General features: G+C 43.0%; 1 protein-coding gene and 1 non-coding gene across 7 annotated transcripts in view; one reads left to right on the top strand and one right to left on the bottom strand.

Annotated features, from left to right (window-relative positions):
- Positions 1-22,189, bottom strand: part of ATXN2 (ataxin 2) — a 129,801-nt gene that overhangs the window by 91,817 nt on the left and 15,795 nt on the right. The window lies entirely within an intron of this gene.
- On the top strand, positions 11,482-11,616 carry LOC136396075 (small nucleolar RNA SNORA13). Its single transcript, XR_010749498.1, has one exon. It is a non-coding gene; the product is annotated as a small nucleolar RNA SNORA13 (small nucleolar RNA).

Raw genomic sequence — 22,189 nt, 5'->3', positions numbered from 1 at the left:
TCCCTGCTAAAAACATATAATCTTAATCTAATCATGAGGAAATATCAGGTAAGCTGCAATTAAGAAACATTCTATAAAACAACTAATCTTCAAGTGTCAAGTCTTAAAAGACCAAGAAAAACTAAGGAGTTCCATCAGATTAAAGGAAGCTATAAAGACATGACACGTGTGTAACGTATAACCCTGGAATAGTTCTTGGACCAGGGGGGTAAAATAAGTAAGACCTATTGATAACAGTTTGACATGATAGTTATTTCCTGTGGTTTAGTAAGAAAATAACGTTGCCTGAGCAGGTGCTGTACAGTAGATAGAGTGTCGGACTGGGATGCAGAGGACCTAGGTTCCAATCCCCGAGTTCGCTGGTTTGAGCGTGGGCTCATCAGGCTTGAACAAGGGCTCACCAACTAGAGTGTGGTGTCGCTGGCTTAAGCGTGGGATCCTAGACATGACCCCATGGTCACTGGCTTAAGCCCAAAGGTCACTGGCTTGAGCCTAAGGTCATTGAGCAAAGGGTCACTCGCTCTGCTGTAGCCCCCCAACCCAGTCAAGGCACATAAGAAAGAAATGAACAACAAAGGTGCCGCAACAAAGAATTGATGCTTCTCATTTCTCTCCCTTCCTGTCTGTCTGTTCCTATCTGTCCCTCTTGTCTCTGTCTCTGTCACACACACAAGAGAATGTTGTTATTAGGAAATACACTCTGAAGTATTTAGGGCTAAGGAATACCATATTTCTTTCATATATTTAATAAAATAATTTTAACTGTATATTAAATGTGTATATATTAATTTAATATTAAAGAGAAAATGAAAAAGTAAACACAGTGAAATGTTAATTGAAGATAGGTGAAGCATATAGAATTCTTTGTACTAATTGTTGCAAACTTTCATGTATGAAAAAAATAAATTTGGGGGGGTACTTTTGTTTCCTTTTTTTAATTTTTTTTTTATTTTTCCGAAGCTGGAAACGGGGAGAGACAGTCAGACAGACTCCCGCATGCGCCCGACCGGGATCCACCCGGCACACCCACCAGGGGCGATGCTCTGCCTACCAGGGGGCGATGCTCTGCCCCTCTGGGGCGTCGCTCTGCTGCGACCAGAGCCACTCTAGCGCCTGGGGCAGAGGCCAAGGAGCCATCCCCAGCGCCCGGGCCATCTTTGCTCCAATGGAGCCTTGGCTGCAGGAGGGGAAGAGAGAGACAGAGAGGAAGGGGGGGGGTGGAGAAGCAAATGGGCACTTCTCCTATGTGCCCTGGCCGGGAATCGAACCCGGGTCCCCCGCACGCCAGGCCGACGCTCTACCACTGAGCCAACCGGCCAGGGTCTGTTTCCTTTTTTTTAAACAAAACTTTTATTTTTATTTTTTTTTTTTTTGAGAGAGAGAGAGAAAAGGGAGAGGAGCAGGAAGCATCAACTCCCATATGTGCCTTGACCAGGCAAGCCCAGGGTTTTGAACCGGCAACCTCAGCGTTTCCAGGTTGACGCTTTATCCACTGCGCCACCACAGATCTAAACAAAACTATTTTAAAAAAATTAGAAACTGTGATTTATTAACTTTTACTTTATTGTCCAAAATATCTTCAATTTTTTATAAGTAAAAAATTTAACTGCCCAGTCTATACAAATGCCACCTTTTTAAGAGGCTTTTCTTGAATTATGCCATCCTAATCAAATACAAGGTACTGTCTTCAAGTCTCTAGATTGGAATTCAGCATGATCTGCTTTGTAGTATAGTTACTGGTGAACTGGTCATACGCTCACTACTCTGGTCCTGACCACATGGTGCTTTGGTGCAAATCAGAAAATGATGGCCTGGCCTGTGGTGGTGCAGTGGATGAAGTGCTGACCTGGAATGCTGAAGTCACTGGTTGGTAACCCAGGCTTGTCCAGTCAAGGCGCGTATGAGAAGCAACCAACAACCAACAGAAGAGAAGCAATTAGGAATTGATACTTCACGCTCTCCCTGAGCCCTCTGTAAAATGAATAAATAAAATCTTTAAAAAGAAAAAAAAGAAAGAAAATGATGCTCCTCCAGGGGGTCACAGCCCCACCCTAAAGGAAAGGGCGCAGTGAGTAGCCACCCTTTGTGAAGATGAGCAGACACCAGGAACAGATGCAGCCTGAAAAAGCACATCACATGACCAAAGAAACTCCTAGATTACACCTATCGTGCATGCCCTTGTCTAAGAGCACTTGGACAAAATAAAGCTGGGACAAGCAAGGTTGGCAATAGAGTTTCTAATTCATATTTGTATCACCAACCAAAGTCAGCACAAAGAAACTGTGCATTGTGCATGATACACACTTAATAACTATTTAATAAGGCAATGAATTCAGTCTGAGAAAGAAAAAAATAGAAATAAAATATTAAACTATAGCAAGCAACCTGTTTTCATTTGGCTTCTGGGATTTTTTTTGTTCTTAAAAGTTTGTTTTAGAAAAGAAAAACAATGCAGCATGCAGATGATGTTTTATTGAGTTGTACACTTCAAACCTGTACCCCAATAAATTCAAGAAATAAAATTTAAAAAGGCAGGAAAGCCAGAAAGACTATGCAACAAAGAAGTGATCTAGCCTATAAAACCTAAAATATATATTTACTGTCTGGGTCATTACAAGAATAGTCTGCCAACATCTGTCCTGAAAAAAATGTGGCTACAGGCCCTGGCTGGTTGACTCAGCAGTAGAATGTCGGCCCGGCGTGTAGAAGTCCTGGGTTCGATTTCCGGACAAGGCACACAGGAGAAGCACCCATCTGCTTCTTTACCCTTCCTCCTCTCCTTTCTCTGTCTCTCTCTTCCCCCCCTGCAGTCAAGGCACCACTGGAGCGGGGTTGGCCCCTGCTGAGGATGGCTCCATGGCCTCTGCCTCAGGCTCTAGAATGGCTCCGGTTGCAACGGAGTGGCGCCCCAGATGGACAGAGCATCGCCCCCTGGTGGGCATGCCGAGGGGATCCCGGTTGGACACATGCAGGAATCTATCTGTCTGCCTCCCTGCTCTCACTTTGAGAACAATTTAAAAAAATTTTTTTAAAGAAAATAAAATGTGCCTGACTAGGCAGTGGCGCAGTGGATAGAGCATTGGACTGGGAAGCAGAGAACCCAGGTTCGAGACCCTGAGGTCACCAGCTTGAGCACGGGCTCATCAGACTTGAGCAAAAGCTCACCAGCTTGGACCCAAGGTCGCTGGCTTGAGCAAGGGGGTTACTTGGTCTGCTGAAGGCCCGCGGTCAAGGCACATATGAGAAAGCAGTCAGTGAACAACTAAGGTGTCACAACAAAAAACTGATGATCGATGCTTCTCATCTCTCTCCGTTCCTATCTAGCCCTCTCACTGACTCTCTGTCTCTGTAAAAAAAAAAAGAAAAGAAAATGTGGCTACAGTGTCAGTAACTGCAATTTAAAAACAAAGTCTGCCCTGGCCGGTTGGCTCAGTGGTAGAGCGTCGGCCTGGCGTGCAGAAGTCCCGGGTTCGATTCCCGGCCAGATCACACAGGAGAGGCACCCATTTGCTTCTCTACCCCTCCCCCTCTCCTTCCTCTCTGTCTCTTTCTCTTCCCCTCCCGCAGCTGAGGCTCCATTGGAGCAAAGATGGCCCCGGCGCTGGGGATGGCTCCTTGGCCTCTGCCCCAGGCGCTAGGGTGGCTCTGGTTGCAACAGAGCAACGCCCCCTGGTGGGCAGAGCGTCGCCCCCTGGTGGGCGTGCCGGGTGGATCCCGGTCGGGCGCATGCAGGAGTCTGTCTGACTGTCTCTCCCCGTTTCCAGCTTCAGAAAAATACAAAAAAAAAAAAAAAGTCTGTTGCTATTTTACATAAACCAGTACTTCTAACAGAAACTTCCCAATAGCATTGCTTTTCATAAAAGTTTAATGTACTAAGAACTATATGAATCCATACATAGATGGGACATAAAAAAATGAGACTCAGAAACATGGACTAGAATGTGATGGTAAGGGGGGAGAGGAGAGAGAGGGGTGGGGAGAGGGGAGGGGCACAAAGAAAACCAGATAGAAGGTGACAGAAGACAATTTGACTTTGGGTGAGGGGTATGCAACATAATCAAATGTCAAAATAATCTGGAGATGTTTTCTTTGAACATATGTACCCTGATTTATCAATGTCACCACATTAAAAAATAAATTAAAATTTTTAAAAAAGAACACTTAAAAAAGTTTAATGTATACATAATTGAGAAATGTCATGAAAATGTTCTTATTCTCATTTAATTATTTTTAAGCTTTACAATGGAATCCAATGAGGTTGATCCACCTGTTAACAAAACATCAAGGTATATATTTTTTTAATGTACATTTTATAAAGAAGTTCCATAAAGGCAGGAACTTTGTACTGATCAGTGAATCAACAGCACACAGCATAAAATGAAGGGGTAAACTATAGATAGATTAAAATAGACCTGAGACATATCAAACAACTTGTGAACCTCGTGTGAATCCTGATTAGCACAAACTGTAAAAATAAACAAACTGATGAGATACTCAAACTGGAGCTTCTAGCTTGTGCAATAAAGGCAAGAAAAAGAAAAGGCACAGGAAGAAGGAAGACTGTTTTTTTAAAAGACCACATGATCATTTATGCAGAAAATCCTAAGCAAATCTACAAATAATCTACTACAAATAAGAGGGTAGTAGGAGGCTAACTTGAAATGGATCAATGACCTAATCATAAAAGGTTTAAATAAAACCAGAGAAAATCTTTATGACCTAGGATTTGACAAAGTTTTCAGACAGGACGGAAAAAAAATACAAACCATAAAAGCAAAAAACTGGTAAATTAGACCATCAAATTTTTAAATATTCCATTCTTTGAAAGATGCTGTTAAAATGAAAAGTCAATCACAGATGAGGAAATATTTGCAAATATATGATAACAGACATAGAATACACGAAGAACTCATATAGCTTATTAATAAAAAGGTTTTAAAAAGCCCAATAGATATTCAATAGACTTGCTCATTTAACCAAGTAAAATTTCTTGGGTAAATTTAAAAACTGACAATACCAACTACTAGTGAGGATGCTAAGCAATTGAAACTGTCATACATTGCTGGTAGGAAGGGAAAATGGTATAGTCATTTTGGAAAAAAGTTTGGCAGTTTCTTTTAAACTTAAATATACAACCTAAAAATCCTACTCCTAGGTAATTATTCAAAAGCAATGAATGTAAATGTTCCAAGTTGGTTTGTTCATAATAGCCAAAAATGGGAAAACAGCCCAAATGTTCAATTTTTGGTGAATGAATAAACAAACTGTGATAAATAATACAGTCAGCCCTCTGTATCAATGGGTTCTGCACCTGCAGATTCAACGAATGGCAGATCAAAACTATTCATGAGGGAAAAAAAGTGTTGTCAACACGCACTATGTTGTTAGGCCTATAATGGGTGTGTGTGGCTGTACTGAACAGGTACATACTTTTTTTCTTGCCATTATTCCCCAAATAATACAGTATAATAACTGTTTACATAGCATTTATATGGTTATTAGGTATTATAAGTAATCTAGAGATTTAAAGTATACAGGAAGATGTACATAAATTATATGCAAATACTATGCTATTTTATATAAGGGACTTGAACATCTTGGGGTGGAGTGGTGTCCTGGAATCAATCCCCTATGGATATTGAGGATTATACAGTGTACATCCTTAAAAAGGAAAAACCAACAGTTATAAAGTTACAAATTACTGGTACATACTACTACACACAATACAGATGAAGTTGAAAAGCACTATGAGAAAGAAACCTGTCTACGTGAAAAAAGCTACATAATCCATGATTCCATTTATATGACATTCTGGAAGGTAAATCAATAAATAAAGAAAATAGATCAATGATTGCCAGAGACTGAGGGAAGGGAAGAGATTTAATATAAAAGCACAGAGGGAACTTCACAGGGTGGTATCTTTATTTGTGGTATTAATTACATGACTATATACATCTGTTAAAACTCAAAGAACTTTACACTAAGTAGGTTGAGTTTACTGTATGTAAATTATATCTCAAAAAACATGCCACCCCACAGCCTGACCTGTGGTGGCACAGTGGGATAAAGCGTCAACCTGGAACACTGAGGTTGCCGGTTCGAAACCTTGGGCTTGCCTGGTCAAGGCACATATGGGAGTTGATGCTTCCTGCTCCTCCCCTTTCTCTCTCTCTCTCTCTTTCTCTCACTCCTCTCTCTCTAAAAAAATAAAAAAAAATAAAAAATGCCACCCCACAAACCAAAGGTAGAGCCAAAGAAACCTCTAAAACTTATACCTAAAAAAGAATGAATTTTATGGTAAGTTGTAACTAAATAATTATGATGTTAAAAACTCATTACAGCCCTGGCCGGTTGGCTCAGTGTTAGAGCGTCGGCCTGGCGTGCAGAAGTCCCGGGTTCGATTCCCGGCCAGATCACACAGGAGAAGCGCCCATCTGCTTCTCCACCCCTCCCCCTCTCCTTCCTCTCTGTCTCTCTCTTCCCCTCCCACAGCGGAGGCTCCACTGGAGCAAAGATGGCCAGGACGCTGGGGATGGCTCCTTGGCCTCTGCCCCAGACGCTAGAGTGGCTCTGGTGGGCAGAGCGTCGCCCCTGGTGGGCGTGCCGGGTGGATCCCGGTCGGGCGCATGCGGGAGTCTGTCTGACTGTCTCTCCCCGTTTCCAGCTTAAGAAAAAAAAAAAAAAAAAAAAAACCTCATTACATCGCATGTTTAAAATTGGTGAATTTCAAATTTCACTGTAAGTCAAACTTCAGTAAAGCTGATTTATTTTTTATTTTTATTTTTATTTTTTTCTGAAGCTGGAAACGGGAGAGACAGTCAGACAAACTCCCGCATGCGCCCGACCGGGATCCACCAGGCACGCCCACCAGGGGCGACGCTCTGCCCCTCCGGAACGTCGCTCTGCCGCGACCTGAGCCACTCTAGCGCCTGGGGCAGAGGCCAAGGAGCCATCCCCAGCGCCCAGGCCATCTTTGCTCCAATGGAGCCTTGGTTGCGGGAGGGGAAGAGAGAGACAGAGAGGAAGGAGGGGGGGGGGGGGGGGTGGAGAAGCAAATAGGCGCTTCTCCTATGTGCCCTGGCCAGGAATCGAACCCGGGTCCCCTGCACGCCAGGCCGACGCTCTACCACTGAGCCAACCGGCCAGGGCCAGTAAAGCTGATTAAAAAAAAAAAAAGTTGGGAAATTTTTAACTGAAGAGCCTGACCTGTGGTAGCACAGTGGATAAAGCATTGACCTGGAATGCTGAGGTCACCCATTCAAAACCCTGGGCTTCCCAGGTCAAGGCACATATAAGCTGCAACTACTACAAGTTGATGCTTCCTACTCCTACCTCCCCCTTTTCCATCTCGCTCTAAAATCAATATTAGGCCCTGGGTGGTTGGCTCAGTGGTAGAGCATCAGTCTGGTGTGTGGATGTCCTGGGTTCAATTCTCAGGGCACACAGAAGCTTCCACCTGCTTCTCCACCCCTCCCCTTCTCCCTTCTCTCTCTTATGTCTCTCTTCTCCCCACAGCCATGACTTGGTTGGAGCAAGTTGGCCCTGGGCACTGTGGATGGCTCCTTGGTCTCCACCTCAGGCACTAAAGTAGTTCGGTTGCTGAACAACAGAGCAACAGCTCCAGATGGGCACAGCATCGCCCCATAGGGGGCCTGCCGGGTGGATCCCAGTCAGGGCGCATGTGGGAGTCTCTCTGCCTCTCTGCTTCTCACTTATGAAAAAAATTAAAATTAAAATTAAATCAATAATTAAAATCTTTAAAATTTTTTTTAACTGAATGGATATTAAATAATACTCAGGAATTAATGTTAAACTATTACATGTGATAATAGTATTTTTTTAAAACTTCCATTCTCTTCGGCCCTGGCCGGTTGGCTCAGCGGTAGAGCGTCGGCCTAGCGTGCGGAGGACCCGGGTTCGATTCCGGCCAGGGCACACAGGAGAAGCGCCCATTTGCTTCTCCACCCCTCCGCCGCGCTTTCCTCTCTGTCTCTCTCTTCCCCTCCCGCAGCCAAGGCTCCATTGGAGCAAAGATGGCCCGGGCGCTGGGGATGGCTCTGTGGCCTCTGCCCCAGGCGCTAGAGTGGCTCTGGTCGCAACATGGCGACGCCCAGGATGGGCAGAGCATCGCCCCCTGATGGGCAGAGCGTCGCCCCATGGTGGGCGTGCCGGGTGGATCCCGGTCGGGCGCATGTGGGAGTCTGTCTGACTGTCTCTCCCTGTTTCCAGCTTCAGAAAAAATGAAAAAAATAAATAAATAAATAAATAAAAATAAAACTTCCATTCTCTTCAAGAGCAATATATTAAAATATTTACAAAAAGAAATGACTTGATACCGTAATTATTTCAAAATAATCTGGAGATGCTACAGTAATCAGACAGTATGGTACTGGCATAAGGACAGATACACAAATCAATGAAATGCACTGATAACCCAGAAATAACCTCTTACAATTATAGTCAATATTTTCCTACCTGTATTTTATCTGTCTCATTTACCACTGGAATTAACAAGTAAAAATAAAGACAAATAATCCAATAGCACTCCTGATAGTGAAACATATTAAATAGTTGGCCTGACCTGTGGTGGCGCAGCGGATAAAGCGTCGACCTGGAAATGCTGAGGTTGCCGGTTCGAAACCCTGGGCTTGCCTGGTCAAGGCACATATGGGAGTTGATGCTTCCAGCTCCTCCCCCCTTCTCTCTCTCTCTCTCTCTCTCTCTCTCCCCCTCTCTCTCTCCTCTCTAAAATGAATAAAAAAAAATAAAATAAAATAAAATAAAATAAAATAAAAATAGTTAAAGAATAAAATTTCCTTTCAACACTATTTCAAAATTCTGCAGGTTGGGGGAAATCATGAAATTTCTACTGGCACTGTAACTATACAATATAATTATAGAACTTCTTTTTCATTTTTCACCATTTTGCACTGTAACTATACAATATAATTATAGAACTTCTTTTTCATTTTTCACCATTTTGCACTGTAACTATACAATATAATTATAGAACTTCTTACTTTTTCATTTTTCACCATTCTGCTCATTCATCACCTGTTTTCAACACTATACTGATACATGTCATTCATTAATTTCTACAACTATTTCAGCAGGCCTGAGTAACAGATTTATAAAATCAAATTTTCATTTCTCCAGATTTGTAGAACCAAACTAGCTATACAGATGTAACTAATACTTTTTAGCATAGTAATACTACTACAACCTGACTGGTGGTGGCAACAGGATAGAGCATAACCTAGAGTACTGAGGTCCCAAGTTCAAAACCCCGCAGTTGCCGGCTTGAGCACGTCATCTGGCTTGAACATGGGCTTATCTGGCTTAAGCACAAGGTTGCCAGCTTGAGCCCAGGGTCACCAGCTTGAGCAAGGGGTCACTGGTTCGGCTGGAGTCCCCTGGTCAAGGCACTTATGAGAGGCATCAATAAACAACAAAAGTGTCACAACTACAAGTTGATGCTTCTTGTCTCTGACTCTAAAATAAACAAAAAAAAAATCTTTAAAAAAAAACAAAAAAACTACATACCTCCAAATCCTTCCCAGTAAAATTATAATGATACTCTTCTCTCAAGATATTCACATGGCCAACTGCTTCTTGCTATTTAGATCTCAACCTAAATGTCACCTCCTCAGACAGGCCTGCCATGACAACCCCATCAAAAGTAGCTCCCTGCCCTGGCCAGGGAGAGATCAGTGGCTCAAGCATTGAACCAGTACTCCAGAGGTCATGGGTTTGACCCCCAGTCAGGGCATATATGAGAAGCATCAATGAATACACAACTAAGTGGATCTACAAGTTGATGCTTTCCTCTCTCCCCCTACCTTTCTCTCTCTCTCCCCCCTCCTTTCTTTCTCTCTCTCAAATCAATGGATTAAAAAAAAAAAATTTGCTCCCTAACCATTATTATATCACCGTTTGGTACTTGTGACTAATATTAATATATCATAGTACTTATTACCGTATTTCCCCATGTATAAGACGCTCCCATGTACAAGACGCACCTTAATTTTGGGGCCTGAAATTTGAAAAAAAAAATGTATTACATAAAGTTATTGAACTCAAGTTTTATTCATCATGAAACAATGAGTGCAAAGACAACAAGCGCAAAAAAGCAGGAAATGCAAGTAAAAAAATCTACAGCCACTGTATAAGACGCACTCAGTTTTTAGAACACAATTTTTTGGGGAAAATGGTGTGTCTTATACATGGGGGAATATGGTATTTGAAATTTTATTATGTGCTCATCTTTCTGTCTGTTCACCCCCAGAACATAAATTCCGTAAGGACAAACACTTCTGACTGTCTCTTCACCACTGTGTGCCCGGAGCTTAAGAAGAGAGCCTGGTCTACAGCCAAATCACCCTGAATGCACCTGATCTCCTCTGATCTTGGAAGAAGAGACTTTGGGGTCCTGGCTAGTTAGCTCAGTCAGAGTGTTGTCCAAGGTTGGGGGTTTGATTCCCAATCAGAGCATATACAGGAAATGACCAATGAATGCACAACTAAGTGGAACTACAAATGAATGCTCCACTCACTCTCTCCCCCTTCCTCTGTTTAAAAATCAATCAATATAAATTAAAAATTAAAAATAAGATATAAAAATAAAGATGAAGAGAGCTGGTACATAGTAAATACTCTTAAATTGTAAGGTAAATTAAGTATATAGCATAGTTTATGTGAATTATGACAAGTATTGACTAATTCAATGTCTTTATAGTCCAGAAAAACTATAGCTGTCAAGAAAAAGGACAATTAGCCTAACTGGGCGGTGGCACATTAGATACAGCATCAAACTGGGATGCAGAGGACCCAGGTTTGAGACCCCGAGGTCGCCAGCTTGAGCACAGGCTCATCTGGTTTGAGCAAAAGCTCACCAGCTTGAGTCCAACCAAGGTTGCTGGCTTGAGCAAGGGGTCACTTGGTCTGCTGTAGCCCCCCAAATCAAGGCACATATGAGAAATCAATCAATGAACAACTAAGGAACTGCAACGAAGAATTGATGTTTCTCGTCTCTCCCTCTTCCTGTCTGTCTGTCCCTATCTGTCCCTCTCTCTGACTCTGTCTCTGCCACACACAAACAAAACGAAAGAAAAAAGAAAAAAGGCAATTAACTAGAAATCTAATTCCAGCTATTCTCGTTAACTTAGGCAAATCATTTTGTCCTTCACATCTCAGTTTTTATAATAAAAACGGAAACTGTATACTGATACTGAATAACCACTCACTGAAAAGATGAGTTAAACAAGATGACAGTAGAGAGCAGCTCAAGACAACACAAACATAAAAATTAAAAAAAAATTTTAAGCAAAATTCTAGGGTCAGCTAGAGATTTTTTTTAGCAAACTGAGGTGAGGGGCAACCCTAAATTTACACATAACAATTACTAGATTAATCCCATCACATAAATCATCTAGAATCAAAGTTTCAAACTGACTACAATCCCCACAAAAAATAATTTCAGGTCGCCTTTGTGTTGCCCATTCACTTTTGGAAACTAGTGCATGTGGTGTCAAAAAAGGCGTAAACTAAATGCTTTGTAGCCCTTTTCCTGCCCTTGAGTTTGATGTCTTTGGTGTAGGAGCTGCATGAGTGACAGTTCATGAAAATAAATAAATAAATAAAATAGTAATAATAATTTCAGTTGTCTGCAAATTACTTGGGTTCAAATATTGGCCCTATCACTTCTCAGCTCTGTGACATTAACCTCATGACTTCAGCTCTTTGTGTCCCAATTTCAACATCCATAAAATGTTGATTAAAAAAAATAATACCTTCTCGCCTGACCAAGTGGTAGTCAGTAGATAGAGCATCAGCTTGGTACACTAAGGACCTGGGTTCGAAACCCCAAGATCTCCAGCCTCTGCGAGGGCTCACAGACATGACCCATGGTCGCTGGCTTGAAGCCCAAGGTCACTGGCTTGAGCAAGGGGTCAGTTACTCTGCTGTAACCGCCCCCACCCCAGTCAAGGCACATGAGAAAGCAATCAATGAACAACTATCTCAACAAAGACTTTATGCTTCTCATCTCTCCCTTTCTGTCTGCCTCTCTCATTCTCTTGCTTAAAAAAAAAAAGTATCGCCTGACCAGGCAGTGGCGCAGTGGATAGAGTGTCGGACTGGGATGCAGAGGACCCAGGTTCGAGACCCCTGAGGTTGCCAGCTTGAGCGTGGGCTCATCTGGTTTGAGCAAAATTCCACCAGCTTGAGCCCAAGGTCGCTGGCTCCAGCAAGGGGTTGCTCGGTCTGCTGAAGCCCCATGGTCAAGGCACATATGAGAAAGTAATCAATGAACAACTAAGGTGTTGCAACGTGCAATGAAAAACTAATGATTGATGCTTCTCATCTCTCTGTTCCTGTCTGTCTGTCCCTGTCTATCCCTCTCTCTGACTCACTCTCTGTCTCTGTAAAAAATAAAAAAGTTTTAAAAAATTTAAAAAAGTATCTTCTCATCAGGTTGTGAGAATTAAATGATATTCCATATACACAGTCTGGCTTAAGAACAGTGTCTGGCACATTACCAAGTACCTAATAATTGTTAGCTAATACAATTCTGTTCCTCATATTCCAGCACACACTAGAGTTGGGGTGGAGAGGGAACTTCTTCACATTGTTTTATTTAGAGGAAAGAATAAGAGGCTTGGCCATAAAGCTTTGCATAATTAGATGTGACCTAGACACACCAAAAGTGCCACAGGATTCAGGTAACAAGAGACATTGGGGGGTTCAAGTGCAATGTTCTCCAACAGAATTTCCTGTAATTATTTTTTAAAAAGTTCTATATTCATGCTGCCCAATATGGTAGACATTAAACACATGAGGTGGCTAAAATATGGCTACTGTGACTAAGGTACTAATTTTTTTTATTTTAACTAACTTAATTTTAAATGTAAATAGGTGTGTGTGGACAGCAGCCACCATACAGGACAGTGTAGTTCCAGTCCTCTGATCGAGGTTCTCCAATGACAGGCAGTATCTACCTTGCAAAGCACTCACCCCCTAGGGTTAATGCACCAAGAGTGCTTCCCTATAAGTAAACTCAAGTCTCTCTCCCAATGGTTTTATCCATTGGTCATTAATCTTTCCTGGGGCCTCGAAGCAACTTCAAAAGACTACAAGAGGCCCTGGCCCGTTAGCTCAGTGGTAGAGCGTCAGCCTGGCGTGCGGGAGTCCTGGGTTTGATTCCCGGCCAGGGCACACAGGACAAGCGCCCATCTGCTTCTCCACCCCTCCCCCTCTCCTTCCTCTCTGTCTCTTCCCCTCCCGCAGCCAAGGCTCCATTGGAGCAAAGTTTGCCCGGGCGCTGGGGATGGCTCTGGGGCCTCTGCCTCAGGCACTAGAATGGCTCTGATTGCATGCCCTAGATGGGCAGAGCATCGCCCCCTGGTGGGCATGCCGGGTGGATCCCGGGCGGGCGCATGCGGGAGTCTGACTGCCTCCCATTTCCAACTTCAGAAAAATGCAAAAAAAAAAAAAAAAGACTAGATATAATGGGGAAGACAGGAGTATAGGTCAAACAGGATGAGCCATTTACTGATAACTGCAGAAGCTGATAGACACACAAGGCACATTTAACTATTCTACAATATTTTTCATATGTTGGAATTTTCTATTAAAATGTATTAGCATTAATTTCAAGCTCACTTCATTTCTTCTCTGACTACAAGGCCTTTCAAATCTGTCTCCCTGCTTTCAGTTAAGTATCTATTCCAATTCTTCTACCACATTGTGAATCAAGTTTTTCTATACATACAGTGCTTATAGCATCTCTGTGCTTTAGCACAAACTTGTCCCAGCTTGGAACTTCTTTTTTTCCGATGGCCTCACTGAAAACTGATTATCATTCTTCAAGATCCACTTCAACCATCATCACTTTCTTCAGCTTTTTTTCTTCACCACGCACCCACGCACCCAAGGCTGTCATTCACTCCGTCCTCAGTGCTAATTTACACTATCTGCATGCCTACCTTCCCCACTATACAGGGTAACTCGGAAGCAGAGGTGTTTCACTGCTCTCTTAACTGTCCCAGTCTTACAGCTTCAGACTTTCACTGAATTAATGAACGGTATATATAGACACAAGCTCAACGAAATGCTGGACAGCATTCATTCAAACAGCACTACATCAAACCCATTGACACCACTTTTCAATCTTAACTTGAATGTGTAGGCCTGACCTGTGGTGGCGCAGTGGATAAAGTGTCAACCTGGAAATGCTGAGGTCGCTGGTTCGAAACCCTGGACTTGCCTGGTCAAGGCATATATGGGAGTTGATGCTTCCAGCTCCTCCCCCCCTTCTCTCTCTCTCTGTCTCTCCCTCTCCACTCTAAAATGAATAAAATAAAAATAAAAAAACTTGCATGTGTAGTTTTTTAGTGGTTTCCAAGCATGCTAATAACAGCTAAAAGTTACTAAGCCCTAAAAAAAAAAAGTTACTAAGCCAAACACTGATTTAAACACTTTACCCATATAACTCCTTTAATCCTAATCATCCCCATTTCACAGAGGAAGAAACTCAAGCACAAGTGAAGTTGCCTGCCTTCCAACAGGAGCTGGAATGCTAAGTAACTTGTTGTGTGACTTTGGACAAGTCATTTAAAGTTCCTGCTCCTGCTGAAAATTAGATAAGCCATGATGATCTTAAATGCAAGCTTCCAACTCTAAAATTCAGATTTGGGGATGGAAATAGATGTCAAATACTAGGAACACTATGAAGGAAAAAGTAACTTTTGGCAATCTCCATAAAATAATTTGAGAAAAAATGTAAATCCTTTTATTTCTGTAGTTTATAAAAATCTACTATGGAAAAATATAGAAAATGTTCTCAGTTAAGAAACTTAACTTATATAAGACAAACTAAGATCTACAAGAGTTAGTAAAAAAAATGAGAATTAGCTTCATGGAAGATTTGAGCTAGATCTTAAAGAATGAGGATGTGGAAAGGCAGAACAATAATGGAAGCACAGCCGTGGAAAGATGGAACCTACAGAAGCAATTTGAGGAAGGAAACCATCGTGATTTAAATAGAGATTATGTTTTGAAGAATTGATGGAAAACATGACCAGGAAGATAAAATGGTGTTCTATGTAAAGGATCAGCAAATGCCCGTGGTCCTATGGTCTGGGTTTATTTGTGTTTTTTTTTTGTTATTGCTATATATTTTTTGTGTGTGTGACAGAAACAGAGAGAGGGACAGATAGGGACAGACAGACAGGAAGGGAGAGAGATGAGAAGCATCAATTCTTCATTGAGGCACATTAGTTGTTCACTGACTGCTTTCTCATACGTGCCTTGACTAGCAGAGTGAGTGACCCCTTGCTCAAGCTGGCAATCTTGGGGTTTCGGACCTGGGTCCTCTGTGTCCCAGTCTGAACTTCTATCCACTGCACCACCAGGTCGTATGATGTTTTTATATGGCCCAGAGCTAACAATGCTTTTTACATTTTAAAAGGGTTAAAAAGAAGAACAATCTGCAAAAAAAGACTCTATGTGTCCTGCAAAAAAGCCTAAAATATTTATTATCTGGCTGTTTACAGAAATTGTTTGCCAACATCTGGGTTAGATCATAGAACACCTTGAAGGTGAAGAGGGCCTCAGGATTGAGACTAGGGTAATTTAAAAAAAAAAGAGAGAGACAGACAGACAGGAAGAGAGATGAGAAGCATCAATTCATAGTTGCAACACCTGGGGTGTTCATTGATTGCTTTCTCATATGTGCCTTGACCAGGGGGCTTCAGCCAAGCCAGTGACCCCCTTGCTCAAGCCAGCAACCTTTGGGCTCAAGCCAGTCAGCGATCATGGGATCATGTCTATGATTCCACAGTTAAGCCAGCAACCCCACACTCAAGTTGGTAAGCCCGCGCTCACACCAGTGTCCTTGGGGCTTCGAACCTGGGTCCTCAGCGTCCCAGACTGACGCTCTATTCTCTGTGCCACTGCCTGCTCAGACAGGACTAGGGTAATTTTTGATCAGGAGAGTGACCCAACAAGAGTTTAAGTCTAATAACAAAAAATAATCTAGGTTAAACTGGTGGCAAAATTAATGCATTGCAGTAATTAAGAAATAAATGTATGATTGCCTAACATGATTGTTTGGCTCACATAAATAACTCCAACATAGCCAGGATTTCCCTCAAGCCACAAAAAACAGGAATTATTTTCTCAATTATTTAATCCCTTCTTTTTGGAGAACTAATGCACACAGAAGTCTTGTTCAGTGTGTCCTTCCAGCCCAAAGGCCATGCAGCCTCTAACATCACGGACATGGAGAGTGGAGAAGGGGTTCTACACTCAAATTTTCCTAATGAAACATTCTAAGTGGTGTTTGGGTTCTTGGATCAAGCCACAAACACCTTCTTAACCCACAATATGGTATACTACTACTTAATTCAAATTACTTATGAGTTATAATTGACTATCTGATAAAATAGGCAGATATAGAAAATTAACTACCACTTATAACATTGTTTCCAAATTTGAAAATTAGAACCATAAACTTTCGGGCCCTGGCCAGTTGGCTCAGCGGTAGAGCGTCGGCCTGGTGTGCGGGGGACCCGGGTTCGATTCCCGGCCAGGGCACATAGGAGAAGCGCCCATTTGCTTCTCCACCCCCCCCCCCTTCCTCTCTGTCTCTCTCTTCCCCTCCCGCAGCCAAGGCTCCATTGGAGCAAAGATGGCCCGGGCGCTGGGGATGGCTCCTTGGCCTCTGCCCCAGGCGGCAGAGCGACGCCCTGGAGGGGCAGAGCATCGCCCCCTGGTGGGCGTGCCGGGTGGATCCCAGTCGGGCACATGTGGGAGTCTGTCTGACTGTCTTTCCCTGTTTCCAGCTTCAGAAAAATAAAAGGGAAAAAAAAAAAAAAACCATAAACTTTCGGACCCAGACTCAATTATAAATTGAGTACTGGCAGGACTAAGGCATGGGTAATTAAACTCATTTTATGCATAACAATGATGACTGAATTGTTTCTTTATTGACTTTTATCATCTTTTCTTTTGTCATGAACTGATACTATTAATAGAAGGAGAGCACAGATATTAAAAACAAAAGTTTTAGTCTGACTTGTGGTGCAATGGATAAAGAATCGACCTGGAATGCTGAGGTCACCAGTTTGAAACCCTGGGCTTGTCCACTCAAGGCTCATACAACAAGCAATCAATGAACAACTAAAGTAAAGCAACTCAGTTGATACTTGTCACAAACCCCACCCTCCATCTCCTCTCTCTGTAAAATCAATAAATAAAATCTTTAAACATCTTGGCCTGGCCAGTGGTGATACAGTGGATAGAGCATCAACCTGGGAACCTGAGGACTCAAGTTAGAAACATCAAGGTCATCACCTTGAGCACAGGCTCATCAACAGGATCCCAAGGTTGCTTGCTTGAACCCAAGGTTGCCGACTTGAGTGAGGAGTCACTGACTTGGCTTGAGCCACTCCTCGCCCCCAATCAAGGCACATACGAGAAGCATTCAATGAACAACTAAAGCAACGTAACTAACTACAAGTTAATGCTTCTTGCCTCTCTCCCTTCTTGTCTCTTTCCCAATAAAAACTTTAAAAAATTTTTAAAAGCAAAAGTTTTGAAGTCTTACAGGGTTAGAATGTCAACTTCATCACTTGCTAGCTCTTTGACCCTGGGCAAGTTCCTTCATTTCTCTGAACCACCTCTTCCTCATCTGTAAAATGGATATGGCACTATCAAACCTGACAGGCTGGGCTGCTGTAGGGGAGTAAAGGATATGTATGAAAGCATCCCTGAAACCTAATTAAGCACATAATAAATGGTAATTATCATTATATAAATAGAAAGTGCTCCACAGGCCCTGGCCAGGTAGCTTAGTTGGTTAGAGCATCATCCCTATACTCAAAGTTGTGGGTTCAATTCCCAGTCAGGGCACATATAAAAGCAATAACCAAGAATGTTTAAATAAGTGGAACAATAAAACTGATGTTTCTCTTAAAAATCAGTTTTAAAAAATTTCTCCAGCCTGACCAAGCAGTGGCACAGCGGATAGAGTGTCAGACTGGGACAGGGAGGACCCAGGTTTGAAAACCCATGGTTGTTGGCTTGAACCCACCAGTCGCTGGCTTGAAGCCCAAGGTTGCTGGCTTGAGCAAGGGGTCACTCGCTATGTTGAAGTCCCCCAGTCAAGGCACATATGGAAAGCAATCAATAAACAAGGAGCCCCAATGAAGAATTTATGCTTCTCATCTCTCTCCCTTCCTGTCTGTCCCCATCTGTCACGCTCTGTCACCAAAAAAAAAAAAATTCTCCATAAACTGTTTTTATGTCACAGATATCTAAATTATTTTCTTCAAGACAATGGCTACTGCCTGACCAGGCGATGGCGCAGTGAATAGAGCGTCGAACTGGGATGCGGAGGACCCAGGTTTGAGACCCCAAGGTCACCAACTTGAGCGCAGCTCATCTGGTTTGAGCAAAACTCACCAGCTTGGATCCAAGGTCGCTGGCTTGAGCAAGGGGTTAGTCTGCTGAAGGCCCACGGTCAAGGCACACATGAGAAAGCAATCAATGAACAACTAAGGTGTTGCAAGGAAAAACTGATGATTGATGCTTCTCATCTCTCTCCATTCCTGTCTGTCTGTCCTTATCTATCCCTCTCTGTTTCTGTTTAAAAAAAAAAAAAAAGGCTACTACCACCACTTGGCTCTGGTTCTATAATCATCAAAAATAGCCCTGGCCAGCCCTGGCCGGTTAGCTCAGTGGTAGAGCGTCGGCCTGGCGTGCAGGGGACCCGGGTTTGATTCCTGGCCAGGGCACACAGGAGAAGCGCCCATCTGCTTCTCCACCCCTCCCCCTCTCCTTCCTCTCCGTCTCTCTCTTCCCCTCCTGCAGCCAAGGCTCCATTGGAGCAAAGATGGCCCAGGCGCTGGGGATGGCTCCTTGGCCTCTGCCCCAGGCGCTAGAGTGGCTCTGGTAGCAACAGAGTGATGCCCCGGAGGGGCAGAGCGTCAATCCCCTGGTGGGCGTGCTGGGTGGATCCTGGTCGGGCGCATGCAGGAGTCTGTCTAACTGTCTCTCCCCATTTCCAGCTTCAGAAAAATACAAAAAAAAAAAAAAAAAAGCCCTGGCCGATCGGCTCAGTGGTAGAGCGTCGGCCTGGCATGCAGGAGTCCCGGGTTGGATTCCCGGCCAGCGCACACAGGAGAAGCGCCCATCTGCTTCTCCACCCCTCCCCCTCTCCTTCCTCTCTGTCTCTCTCTTCCCCTCCCGCAGCCAAGGCTCCATTGGAGCAAAGTTTGCCCGGGCGCTGAGGATGGCTCTATGGCCTCTGCCTCAGGCGCTAGAATGGCTGTGATTGCGGCAGAGCATCGCCCCCTGGTGGGCATGCTGGGTGGATCCCAGTCGGGTGCATGCAGGAGTCTGTCTGACTGCCTCCCCGTTTCCAACTTAAAAAAAAAAAATAGGCCCTGGCCAGTTGGTTCAGTGGTAGAGTGTGAGCCCAGTGTTTGGATGTCCTGGGTTCAATTCCTGGTCAGGGCACACAGGAGAAGCGCCCATCTGCTTCTCCACCCCTTCCCCTCTCACTTCTCTCTCTCTCTCTCTTCTCCTCTCCTCCTGCAGCCATGGCTCAATTGGAGCAAGTTGGCCTGGGTGGGGTGCTGAGAATGGCTCCATGGCCTCTGCCTCAGGCACTTGGAAGACTTCAGTTGTGAGCAACCAAGCAACATCCCACATGGGCAGAGCATCGGCACCTAGTGGGCTTGCTCGGTGGATTCCAGCTGGGGCACATGTGGGAGTCTGTCTCTGCCTCCCCTCCTCTCTGAATAATAGAATTGTTAAAAATAAACATTAAAAGAAATATAAGACAATTGTTTTTAAAAAAAATAAATGGACTGTAAAACTATAACACTGTTTGTGGGTCTGACAAAAGTTTCAGCTATTGCACTTTACTTCAGCTCTCTCCCAAACTTCTCCCATCTTTAGCTGAAAATTTCCAAGTTTTTCCATATCATTAATTCTTTTTCCTTTGCTAATTATTTTTAAGTTATTTATTAGAGAGAGAGAGAAAGACAATGACCCGTTGTTCAACCCATTTATGCCTTCATTGGTTAACTCTTGTATGTGCCCTGACTAGGGATCAAACCTGAGACCTTGGTGCATTGGGATGACACTCCAACTGACTGAGCAACTGAGAGGTCTTTTGCTGATTACTGACTAAATAAAGAGGGTAATTTTTGTGCCCTGGCTGGATAGCTTAGTTGGTTAGAGCATTGTCCCAATATATAGAGGTGTAGGTTCAATCCCTGGTCAAGACACATACAGAAACAGCTCTATGTTTCATCTCCCCTCTCTTTCTCTCCCTCTCTTTCTAAAATCAATAAATAAAAATTAAAGATGGTACTTTATAATTTGTCCTTCAGAATAATTCATCCTGTACCATGCCATCATTTTCTTACAACTTACAATTTTTTAAATTTCTCATTTCTGCCTGACCAAGCGGTGGCGCAGTGGATAGAGCATCAGACTGGGATGCGGAGGATCCAGGTTCGAGACCCCGAGGTCGCCAGCTTGAGCGCGGGCTCATCTGGCTTGAGCAAAAAGCTCACCAGCTTGGACCCAAGGTCGCTGGCTTGAGCAAGGGGTTACTTGGTCTGCTGAAGGCCCACAGTAAAGGCACATATGAGAAAGCAATCAATGAACAACTAAGATGTTGCAATGAAAAACTGATGATTCTTCTCATCTCTCTCCATTTCTGTCTGTCCCTATCTATCCCTCTCTCTGACTCTCTCTCTGTTCCTGTAAAAAATAAAAATAAAAAAAATAAAAAAATAAAAGGATGAATTTTTAAAAAATTTCTCATTTCTACCACAATTAAATGCTAACACTGTCGCCTGACCTGTGGTGATGCAGTGGATTAAGTGTCAACCTGGAATGCTGAGGTCTCTGGCTCAAACCCTGGGCTTGCCTGGTCAAGGCACATATGGGAGTTAATGCTTCCTGCTCCTCCCTGCCTCCTCCCTTTCTTTCTCCCTCCCCTTTCTAAAATGAATTAAAAAAAAAAAAAGCTAATACTGTCAATACTCAGTACTGCAGTAACTGTCTAAAATCGCAGCTTTAACAACAAAGTTCAAACACAGTAAACACATAGAGAATTTTACAACAACAGGAATGGTTTGACTGTGAAATGACCATAAACAAACTTTTTAAAAAGACCATCTGCTGATGAGGTTAACCCACTTTTGTTCTGGGGTGTAGCTTTGCTCCTATCTCAGTATATCCTAAGTAGAAAGTTTGTAAGTAGACAAGCTGCTGCACAGTACTTAAATACAAGATACTGCGCAATGAATGAGAAGCTGCCAGAAGAAGGAATTCCATTTTCCTAGGGTAAATACGGTGAGACACTACGCAGGAAAGAATCTGGGATAAGCCTTTAAAGACTTATGTTTAAAGGACAAAATGACTAGATTGGAAGAATTTGATTTATGCTGAAAAAATAAACACAGTCTGTAAAGGGACTGGACCATCAGGCCAAATAGTCTGGATTTGATTCAGCTAGTGATGAGAGCCACTAAAAGTTTCTCAATAGAAAGAGAACACGATGAAAGATGTTTGGGGAGATTTTTTAAGGCTAAGTGTGTACAAAGTATCTGAACAAGAAATGACCAATGAGGAGGCTTGCTCAGCTAGTCAGCATATAAACTTTCTGGTACTCATGACAGAAAAAAAAAAATCACCCCACCTCCTTCCCTATTCACAACACTTGTCTAAAACCAAAAGAAATCTCAAAATCCTCTACATCAGGGGTCAGGAAACTTTTTGGCTGAGAGAGCCATGAACGCCACATATTTTAAAATGTAATTCCGTGAGAGCCATACAATGACCTATGTAGGTTACGCATTATCCCATAAAAATTTGGTGGTGTCCCAGAGGACAGCTGTGATTGGCTCCAGCCACCCGCAACCATGCACATGAGCGGTAGGAAATGAATGGATTGTAATACATGAATACATGAGAATGTTTTATATTTTTAACATTTTTTTTAAATTAAAGATTTGTCTGCAAGCCAGGTGTAGCCATCAAAAGAGCCACATCTGGCTCACGAGCCATAGGTTCACGACCCCTGCTCTACATAACAACACTACAATCAATCAGAATTGGCATGTGAGGTAAAATCTATTTGCCATCTATGTTAAGGATCAAAATAGGATAC

Source organism: Saccopteryx leptura, chromosome 2 (genome assembly GCF_036850995.1).
Source record: "Saccopteryx leptura isolate mSacLep1 chromosome 2, mSacLep1_pri_phased_curated, whole genome shotgun sequence".
NCBI classification, from domain to species: Eukaryota; Metazoa; Chordata; class Mammalia; order Chiroptera; family Emballonuridae; genus Saccopteryx; species Saccopteryx leptura.
This window is presented reverse-complemented; position numbering and strand designations above follow the sequence as displayed.